Source organism: Otolemur garnettii, unplaced genomic scaffold, assembly GCF_000181295.1.
Source record: "Otolemur garnettii isolate 467f Iridium unplaced genomic scaffold, OtoGar3 scaffold00008, whole genome shotgun sequence".
Classification (NCBI taxonomy): domain Eukaryota; kingdom Metazoa; phylum Chordata; class Mammalia; order Primates; family Galagidae; genus Otolemur; species Otolemur garnettii.
In genome coordinates this window covers 5,916,195-5,925,981 of record NW_003852403.1, presented here as the reverse complement: position 1 = coordinate 5,925,981, position 9,787 = coordinate 5,916,195, and the positions used below count along the sequence as shown (strand labels likewise).

The following is a 9,787-nucleotide window of genomic DNA, read 5'->3' as shown; positions in this document are numbered from 1 at the left end:
TCCTCTACCTGGATGGTGTTCGGGAGTTCCTTCATCAGCAGCTGCTTCATCTCACCCTTGGAGAGAGTATCAGGGTGCCCCATCTGGACTGAGTACTGGTGGAAGATGTTGACAAACCCTTCTAGGTGTTCTTCAAGTGTAGACATTGTCTCAGCCTCACGTCAGCCTTCGAAGAGACAAGGAGGCCTGGTAGTGGTTCTTCACACCCCCATGCCGCCCCCTCCAATCCCTGGTGACCTATATTATGAGCTTAGAGAAAGCACAACACCTTCCACTTCTGTGTGGTGGTCTCTGCTGGGTTAGATCTATGGTAGATTTTTAATTTGTTGATAAGAGGGAAAAGAGAAAAACATACAATGCCACCTAAAGTCTGAAAGAGTCATCCTTATTTGCCCACACCACCTCATCCACCCTCACTCAAGCTTGCCTGGGATAGTTCTGGGTCAGCCAGGCTGTTTGCTCTCATCAGATAACAGTGCTCTGGCCACATGCCCCTTACAAGTGGTCCCCACCTCAGCTTTGCTTAGCCATCCCCAAGTCCTAGGGCTGCATCTACCAAGCACAGCAAGGACTGGTCCACTTGGGTCCAAAATGCAATGTCAGTCCCGAGAAGCTCAGGCAGGGAAAGGCTGTGGCTACAACAAGACCACTTGGAAATATCACCCGGTAGACCAATGAGACCCAGCCAAAGAAAGGGCACTTACCCCTCAGCACAGAGGAATGTGGAGCTACAGCAAGGAGCTGGTGCCAGTGGAGTGCACCAAGCCAAGGAGGGTTTATAAGCCAGTACAGGCTCCACACTTGATCCTAGGTGAAGAAATATTTCTGGTTCATCATGAGGCAAGTGCTAGATAGTAAATGGTCTGTTGCCCAAGAGAAGCTTCAAACCTGTGGCCTCGACAGAAACAAGAGTGGCTGAGGTTGCACCTACCCCTAGTCTCACCTTCCTGATCTCCTGAAAACAAAAGCCCCTGCCCCACTCACACTCCTTCCTGTTCAACCTGAAATAAAAGCCCCTGATATACCACACACACATGTACTGTACACATGTGTGCCCGTGTGTACATATGCCCACTTGCATACACATGTATATAGGTACATATGTGTGCATACATGTATGCACTCAGACACGCACACACACACACAATGAAGTGACCTGCACATCTGTCTGCCTTGATCTAGTGCCCAGACTCCAGGTTTAGCCGGTGAAGCTTCAGGTTTAACTTCACCCTCTGCTCCCTAATAAAGGGCTGAGAGTTCACATCTCCCTGCCTGGGTGACACTTGCCTAGAAATGATCGGGGAGGGGGAGACATTGGCTAAGTGTCTGTTTGGGCCGCAGGGAGAAGGATAAATAATAAAAAGAATCAAAGTGAAGACACAATCATAGAACAGGATACAAGAAATCAGTTAAAAACTATGGAAATCTGAATAAAGTTTGGAATGTAGTTCGTAACAACATATGAATAGCAATTAACATATGTGTGGAAAAATGGCCTGATAGAAAAGAAAACTAATAATTTTCACAACTGTACCATACTAATGTAAAGTGTTGATAATAGAGGAAATTGTGCACAGGTATATGAGAACTGTCCACACTATCTTCTCAATTTTTCTGTACATCTAAAACTGTTCTAAAAGTAAGGTCTGCACTCTCAGTGAAATACATGTATTAAGGAAATACATGTTGGGATCTCTCAATATGCCAGACGTTGCCTTTGCACAGCCTTTCCCTTAATTCTGAAGGCAGATCCATGGGTTGGATGCCAATAGTGTGACCATTTTGCAGATGAAGAAAATGAGGTAGAGAGGTTAAGTAATTTTTATTAAGACATGAAAACCTATATATATTTATAGGGCACATGTGATACTTTGATACATCCATGTAATGTGCAATGATCAAGTCAGGGTAACTAGGGTATTCATCACCTCAAACATCTATCATTTCCTTAGTTGTGTTGGGAATATTTAGAATCTTTTCTTCTTGCTATTTTGAAATATTTAATAAATCAGTGTTAACTATAGTCATCCTACTCTGCTCTTGAACACTAGAACTTAATCCTTCTATGTAACTGTATTTTTGTGCCCATTAACGAACCTCTGTTTATTCTTGCCTCCTTCTACCTCTTTCAGCCTCTGGAACATAGCATCCTACTCTCTACCACCCTGAGGTCATCTTTTTTAGCTTCCACATATAAGTAAGAGTGAGAACATGTGATGTTTGTCCTTCTGGCTGGCTGATTTCACTTAACATAGTGACCTCCAGCTCCATCCATGCTGCTTCAAATAACACATTTTATTTTTTAGGAAGTCAAATTGTCCCTGTTTGCAGATGACAAGATCTTGACATACAGAAAATCCTAAAAGCTCCACCAAGAAAATCTTAGAAGTGATGAACAAATTCAGTAATGTTTTAGAATACAAAAGTAGAATCGAAAAACCAGTAGTGTTTCTATACACCAACAACAAACTGGTAGAAAAACAAATTAAGAAAGTAATCCCTTTTAACATAGCTGCAAGGAAAAAATTCCTCACATTAAATTTGATGAAGGAAGTAAAGGATCTCTAAAAGAAACATTATAAAACACTAATGAGTAGTCACAAAAATGGAAATGCATCCCATGTACATGGATGAGAAGAACTGATATTGTGAAAACGAACATACTGTCAAAAGCAACCCTCAGATGCAGTGCAATCCCTATGAGAATACTAATGACACACTTCACAGAAATTGGAAAAACAACTCTAAAATTCATGTGGAACCACTGAAGACCTCAAATAGCCAAAGCAAACAAATGAAGCTGGAAGGATCTCATCACTTGACTTGAAAACATAATATAAACCTGTGGTAGGTTTTTATTATAAACCAAATCAAGACAATATGGTACTGGCATAAAAACAGACACTTAAACCAAGGGAATAGAATAGAAAACTCAGGTATTTATAGCCAACTGATCTTTGACAAAAGAGCCAAGAATATTCTTTGCAAAGGGATGGACTTTCCAATAAAGTCTAATGCTGAGAAAACTGGATATCCAGATGTAGGAAAATAAACTAGATCCCCACATCTTTCCCCATACAAGGATCAACTTCAAACGGAACCCTGAAACAATGAAACTATTAGAAGAAAATATCAGGAAAATGCTTCCAGGCATCAATCTGGGCAAAGTTTTTTTGGGTTTAAGGTATTAAAAACACAGGCAACAAAACCAGAAATAGACAAATGGGATTACATCAATAAAAACTTTTGTACAAAAATGGAAACAATGATAGAGTGAAGAAACAACATACAAAATAGCAGAAAATACATGCAAACTATCCATCTGATTAAGGATTAATAAAATATATAAGGAGTGAAAACAACTCAGTAGCAAATTAACAACTACTCCAGATTTAAATGGGCAAATGATCTCAATAGGCATTTCTGAAAAGAAGACATACATGTGGCCAAAACTCATGTGAAAAAAATGCTCAACATCACTGACCGTCAGAGAAATATGAATCAAAACCATGGTGAGATTTCATCTCACCACAGTTAGAATTTTTCTTATTAAAAAGACCCCCCTCATAAATAAAAACTCCCACAAAACAAAACACAAAATAGATACTGGCAAGAAATACAAATAAAAGGAATGCTAGTACAACTACTGGTGAGAATGTAAATTAGTGCAGCCACTATGGAAGCCAGTAGAGAATTCTTCAAACCCCTGGATATATATCCAAAAGAAAAGAAAGTATATCAAAGAGACAGCTGTACACCATGTTTACTGCAACACTGGTCACAGTAGTCAGGATACAGAATCAATCTCACTAATCAGCAATGGATGGACCGATAAGTGATATGTGGCATATACATTCATATATACACACAAAATTCTGTTATCTGCAGGGTAAGTCACTTTTCTAAGTGTCAAACTCAAATTTGTCTTCTAAACCTTTGCCATTATTGTGATTTTCTTTTCTTAAAATGAGAATTTTTTCATTATAAGAACAAATGCTCATACTTTTGTAAAAACACAATTTTTGGTAAATGTAGATGATCTTATAACAAATCTTGATTTTCTTCTTAATAAAATTAATTCTTGGTTAACCTTTTTCCTCTGAAGGAAGCTCCTCTCACCCCAGCAAGCACAGCCTCTCAACCTGTGCCCACCCACCAGGCTGTTGGGGGGACGAGGGAGTCAACACACAGCAAGTGTCAAGAACAGTTCCTGGCTGTCCCTGGGGCTAGTCCTTCCCTTCCTACTCAACAGGAACTCTCCCAGGTCTGGATTGTGCAGGAGGGCTGACGCTCAGGGCAGCAAGGTAGGGCATATCAAGGCTGTGTGTGAACACTCTGTGTGACTTCAGTGCCAGATGTAGGTCCTTGTTCCTGCACATTGTCAAGACCCATGGCATGTGCTTCACCAAGAGTGGGCTTTGATGCAGATCACAGGGTTTGTTGGCAATAATTGTCAATATTGGCTCATCAAGTATAACAAATGTGCCACATTAACTCAGGATGTTAACAATAAGGGAACTGGGAATGGGGGAATATCTGAGGATTCTGTACTTTTTGCTCAGTTTTTCAATAAACCTAAGCTATATCCCCACAGTCTGTTAATTAAAAAGAAAAAAATACTTCTGCATCTGAAGTCAGTATGTACCAAAAGTAAACACAAGAAGCAAACTTTTCAAATAAATTTTGAGTTGAGTTGATACAAATTCACTTTCATTACTTCTGTAAAATTCATGTTCTGGGACAATGGTGGGGAAGAGAACATTTGAAAATTTTTAACTACAGGGAAAACTGCATACCAACAGATACCTTGCAGCAGTTTCTCCAGGAGCAAAAGAGAAGACTTCATGTGTGTAGAAAGAGGTGACAATGCATAGAGAATACTTCGTAAATAAAGGTACATGTAGCTACAATCTCCCATTTTCCCTATGTATGGCAACTTTTGGGACACCTTATAAGTAAAAACACACTAATTCTAACTCTTTAAAACTCAACTAATAAATAGGTATGGTAAAATACAAAATTCTAAGAGTACTTAACTGCATGAGATAATATAAACATCCTGGGAAAAAGTCTATTAAGATAAACTTAAAAGTTTATAATACAAATAAATCTTGGTTTAAATTGGTACATCTCAGTTAAAGGTACATGGGAGTTTCTAGAACTATCCTTGGAACTTTTCTGCAAGTTTGTATTTCTATTAAACTAAATTACACCAAACTGAAATTATAACAAAATTCATAAAGTTACCCACCAAAAAAGTATCCATGACAAACAGAATGACTCTCTTAGTCACACCCAAGAAGTTGGGAGGAGCTCACCAGTGTATGCTGGGACAGAGTGACAAGATGGGGCAAGGTGGCAGCCCTCCATGTGGGACTGTACCCTCCACTGTGGCCCAGAACCTGGCTCTCGGGACAGACTCAGTTAATATGAGTGCCCTTCCCTCACCAAGACACCTTCTGTGAGGCAGCCATCTCCAGAGGGAAAATGAGCTCCAAGGTGTTTGAGGAGAGAGAAAAAGAGAGTGAAGTCACTTTAGAAGATTCTGGCCCAGAGGTGTGGAAGGAGCTCAGTGCTGAAGCCTCCACTTGCTCTAGCCTCTGAGCCATCAGGACAGAGGGGTCCAGGGTTCCTTCAGCAGCAAACATTTACTGGCCCTTTGTTATCTACTAGTCACAGCGTGGGCAGGTGAGGGGAGGCACCCCCTGCCCTTCCTGAGCGTCCAGTCTGGGAGGAGACTTGCTCCTGGTAAGGAGGGAGTGGAGGGCACTGTGCCAGGAAAGCAGTGGAGTTGTGGGTTCCCAGCTCCTGGATTTCCACAAATGGAGCATCAACCTCTGGATCTTCTGTGTCTGGAAGGAACCAGGCCAAGGAGGCAGAAAGGCAGACCCCTTCCAACTTGTTTTGGGATGAAAATCTCATAACTTGAATAAAGGACTGATTTTCAAGAGAGATTCAGGGTTTTTAGGAAGGGAGAGTCCATCATTGCTGCATCCTTCCCTCTCTGTCTCCCCGGTATGCTTCCAGAACCAGACATCTGGGAAGGTGGGCTGGGGGGTAAATACACTTGTGAAGCTGCCCACCGTGTCTTGTCCCTCTATCAGTCATGTGAGCCCAGTGAGACAATAGCCAGTTTTAACAAAAGGAACTTTGATGCTCTTAGAGAGGCGACAGGAGACTGTAAATGCTTGGCGTTCATGGCAGGCTAGTGCCCCAAGGTTCAGGAAAGCTGTATGGGGAGGAGAGTTTCCTTGTACACATTCCATGTCTTACTGATGCTGAGACCCCCAAAAGCACCCTGCCCTTGGTTTTATACCCCAGGGCTCACTGGCAGTGCTGTGCCAGCCAAGGCCATGGCCAATCTGTCCTTCAGTGCCCCGCCTCAGACTCAGATACTCCCTTAGCAGGGCCAGTTGACTTCACACACCTACTGACCTGCATGTAGCTGCAAAGGTCTGTCCCTCAGATTCATGGATCAACTGATGCACACAACCTCTGGGCTGCACTATAGAGTCAGGGTAAAGACACACTTCACTGGGTACATGAGGACCATTACCACAGCAACTGGCCAGGCTGGCTGGGGCATTGACCTGGTCTCGCATCCCAGCCTCCGGTAGTTGCTAAAGTGGTCAAAGAAAAGTCTCTCAGATGGCCCTGCTATGTGCTGCCAATGGGGGTGGCCTGTTCCCAGATCTCTTCCACTGCATCTTTATAATCCTCAAGCTATACCCAGAGGTGTTGGGAATAACCAAATGCCAGCCCGTTCTGCCAGCAGATGATAAGAGGCTGCTCAGCTAGCTGCTCATTGCCACCTTAGTTGGTGAGCTCAGTGGGTCCTGTTGGCCCTGAATGGCTGATGTGGCAGCATTAGTCATTTCCCACACAGTCAGTGACAAACTGGATGCCATTTCCCAAGACATATGCTTGTGCCGGGTGTGAGGACATGGACAGCAGAATGGAACCAGCTGTTGATTACGTTCCTGGCAGACTCTTAGACAGCTGCAGTGTCAGAGGTGGCAGCCCTGTCCGTTTAGAGTCATTGTGCACAAGCATTTGAGGATCCAAAATTCCCCAAGAGCATAGCTCATCTGAGGATGCCAGCATTCCATAGTGTGTAGTATGGCCGTGAAAAACACACAAGCCAGGAAAACATGTGTGACATTGGTCGGGGAGCAGTCATTACAAAGTCTCCAGTCCAACAGTACAGACCCAGGTCTGATTCAGATAGGAATTAGGGGGCATGGTAAGGGCACATGGTTGACATACTTTTCTGTACCACCAGCAATGTGTGAAGTCTTTTATGTCTATGTTCTAGGTAACCCGCACTGAGGGTGTCACTCTCCCATCGGATCACTGGTAGTTGTTGGGACCACTTCAGATTGGCAATGGGCCACAGGTGAACTATTCAGTTTTGGAAATTCCCAGAATACCCCATTGGAAGATTTAGCAATGCTTCAGATCACATGAGAAGATCAAATCCCCTAAGTCTGGAAGGAAGGCTTAGGGGGATGTTACTCTTACTCAGCATGTGGGCAATTATCCTTTCCTGAAGGTTTGCTGACACCAGGAACACATCATGAGCACTGCCAGCCCTGAGGCATGTCTGGTGAGGTCAGGAAGAGGGAAGGGTCTCAGAGGGAAGTCCTCTGCACTTGGGGAGAGAGAGGCTGGGCAGATAGGCAGAAGAAAGGCTGGCCAGTCCACACTCAGGGTGGAAAACCAGCTAGAAAAGAGGAGTTCGGTCTAACTCAGTGTCTCACCATCAGGTAGCTGTAAATGTAATCCTAGCTCTGCCACTTGCTGGGTCAGTAAACCTTGTCAATAACCTCTCAGAGTCTCCTCATATGCAAAATGGAAATAGCAATCACCTCTGTCATAGGGTTGTTATGAGAAACAAATTAGATCAGTTATACAATGTCTAAAGCTCAGCAGCAAAGTTGTCAACAAACAGAGCGAACCCAGGATTTGGTTTAATTCATTTCTTTAATAAAAACAATCCCACAGAGTATTCATAACCATATGCAGAAATATTTTAGAAGGATACTCCCAGCAAAGTATGCCTCCCAATTTTGTATTGCCTTCTCAACAATTTCTCACTTCCTTGATCATTTCTAGTTAGAGACATTTGTAGCAGAGCGATATTATCTCATTTTGGCATGATCTGACCCAGTTGTTATCTTGACTTTGTCTTAGAATGAATCTCTTCAGCATCATCTAATACAAGGTTCATATACTCATCAACACCAGTGATGCAGCCCTCCATCCACATATCCACTTGGTGACAGAACCTCAGTTGAACCCGGGGTCTATTTTGTAAGTATCTGAAGATGAGGTTGATGGGCTGCACTATCCCCTTCTGCACTTTCTGATCCTGGCCACAATATGCCATGGGGGAATCTCAGAAAGACCACACTGACCACCATGCAGCCTTAGAAAGCAACTTTGTTTTAATTCATAAATGGAATGATCAGCAAGGAAATGTGTTTAAGAAACTGATTTGAAGAATATTTGAGAATATGTAAGTGCAGTCAGGAAAAGAATGCCTACATAATATTCTTAAGGCTTTTTCTTTTCTTCTTGAGACAGAGTGTCACTTTGTTGTGCTTACTCAAGTGCGGTGGCACCACAGCTCAAAGACACCTCAAACTCTTCAACTCAAGCAATCCTCTTGCCTCAGCCTCCCGAGTAGCTGGAACTACAGACTCCTACCACAACACCTGTTTTGTTTTGTTTTGTTTTGTTTTGTTTTAGAGATGGGTTCTTGCTCTTGTTCAGGCTTGCCTAGAACTCCTACAGTCAGGCATCAACCCACCTTAGTCTCCCAGAGTGCTGGGATTATAGGTGTGAGTTACCACATCTGGACCCCTTAAGACTTTTGACTATTAACAGGGTGAGACAAATTGAAACAGTTTGGGTTTTAATGCATTGACCAGCTATAGAACTATAGTGCCTCATCCAGCAGTATAATTTGTCAACTTCTTTATCTGTTGTGAATTGTTACACCAAGATACTTTACCAGACACTTTTTCTCAAAAATGTCAGATGATGACAAACTGTAGGAACCTGCTTTTTATCCAGATAGATGGTAGTATGAAATCAAAAATATGAGCAATCTCCATTTTATCTTTCTCTGCTTTGACATGATTTCTTTCTTTCTTTTTTTTTTTTTTTAACCAGGGCTGAGTTTGAACCCACCACCTCCAGTATATGGGGCCAGCATCCTACTCCTTTGAGCCACAGGCGCTGCCTTGATTTATTTTCTTTCCCACTGACTTGCACCTCAAGCCCAGTAAGTGTTGGTAACTGTCCCTCCCTTCTTCAGCCTGGTTGAATTCAGACTGAATTCCCCTAGCCTGGAGGGCAGACATGGGCTGGGATCTGGACCCAGCCAAAAGGGCTCTGGGTCCCAGGCTGGATGATTCTCAGGGAGGTCTTGCCACCATAATAAACTCTCTTAGTCCACTGCAAGAGAACAATTACCTGACTCCAGACCCTCTTCATGTCTTTTGGGATCTTTGTCACAACTACTAGGAACATAGTGGAAGTCAGGAGTCTTGGGTGGAGAAGCTGGAAGGAGAAGCAAGATTTCACACGGGTCATCCTGTGCCATGGTATCATAGAGTTGTGCCCAGGAGTTCCACAAAGACCACACTGCCAAGCAAGTCAAATTTACAGCACAGTCCTTTTATTGAAGGGCTGGCCAGCAACTGCCTCAGTGTTCCAACATGGGGTTTCTGAGAGCAGCATCCCTGAGTGCTTAACGAGTTGGATTTTTTTTTTTTTTTTT

General features: G+C 42.8%; 1 pseudogene; it reads right to left on the bottom strand.

The window, feature by feature from the left end:
* Positions 1-8,032: 8,032 nt before the first annotated feature.
* LOC100958332 lies at positions 8,033-8,389 on the bottom strand (annotated as a pseudogene).
* Positions 8,390-9,787: the final 1,398 nt, after the last annotated feature.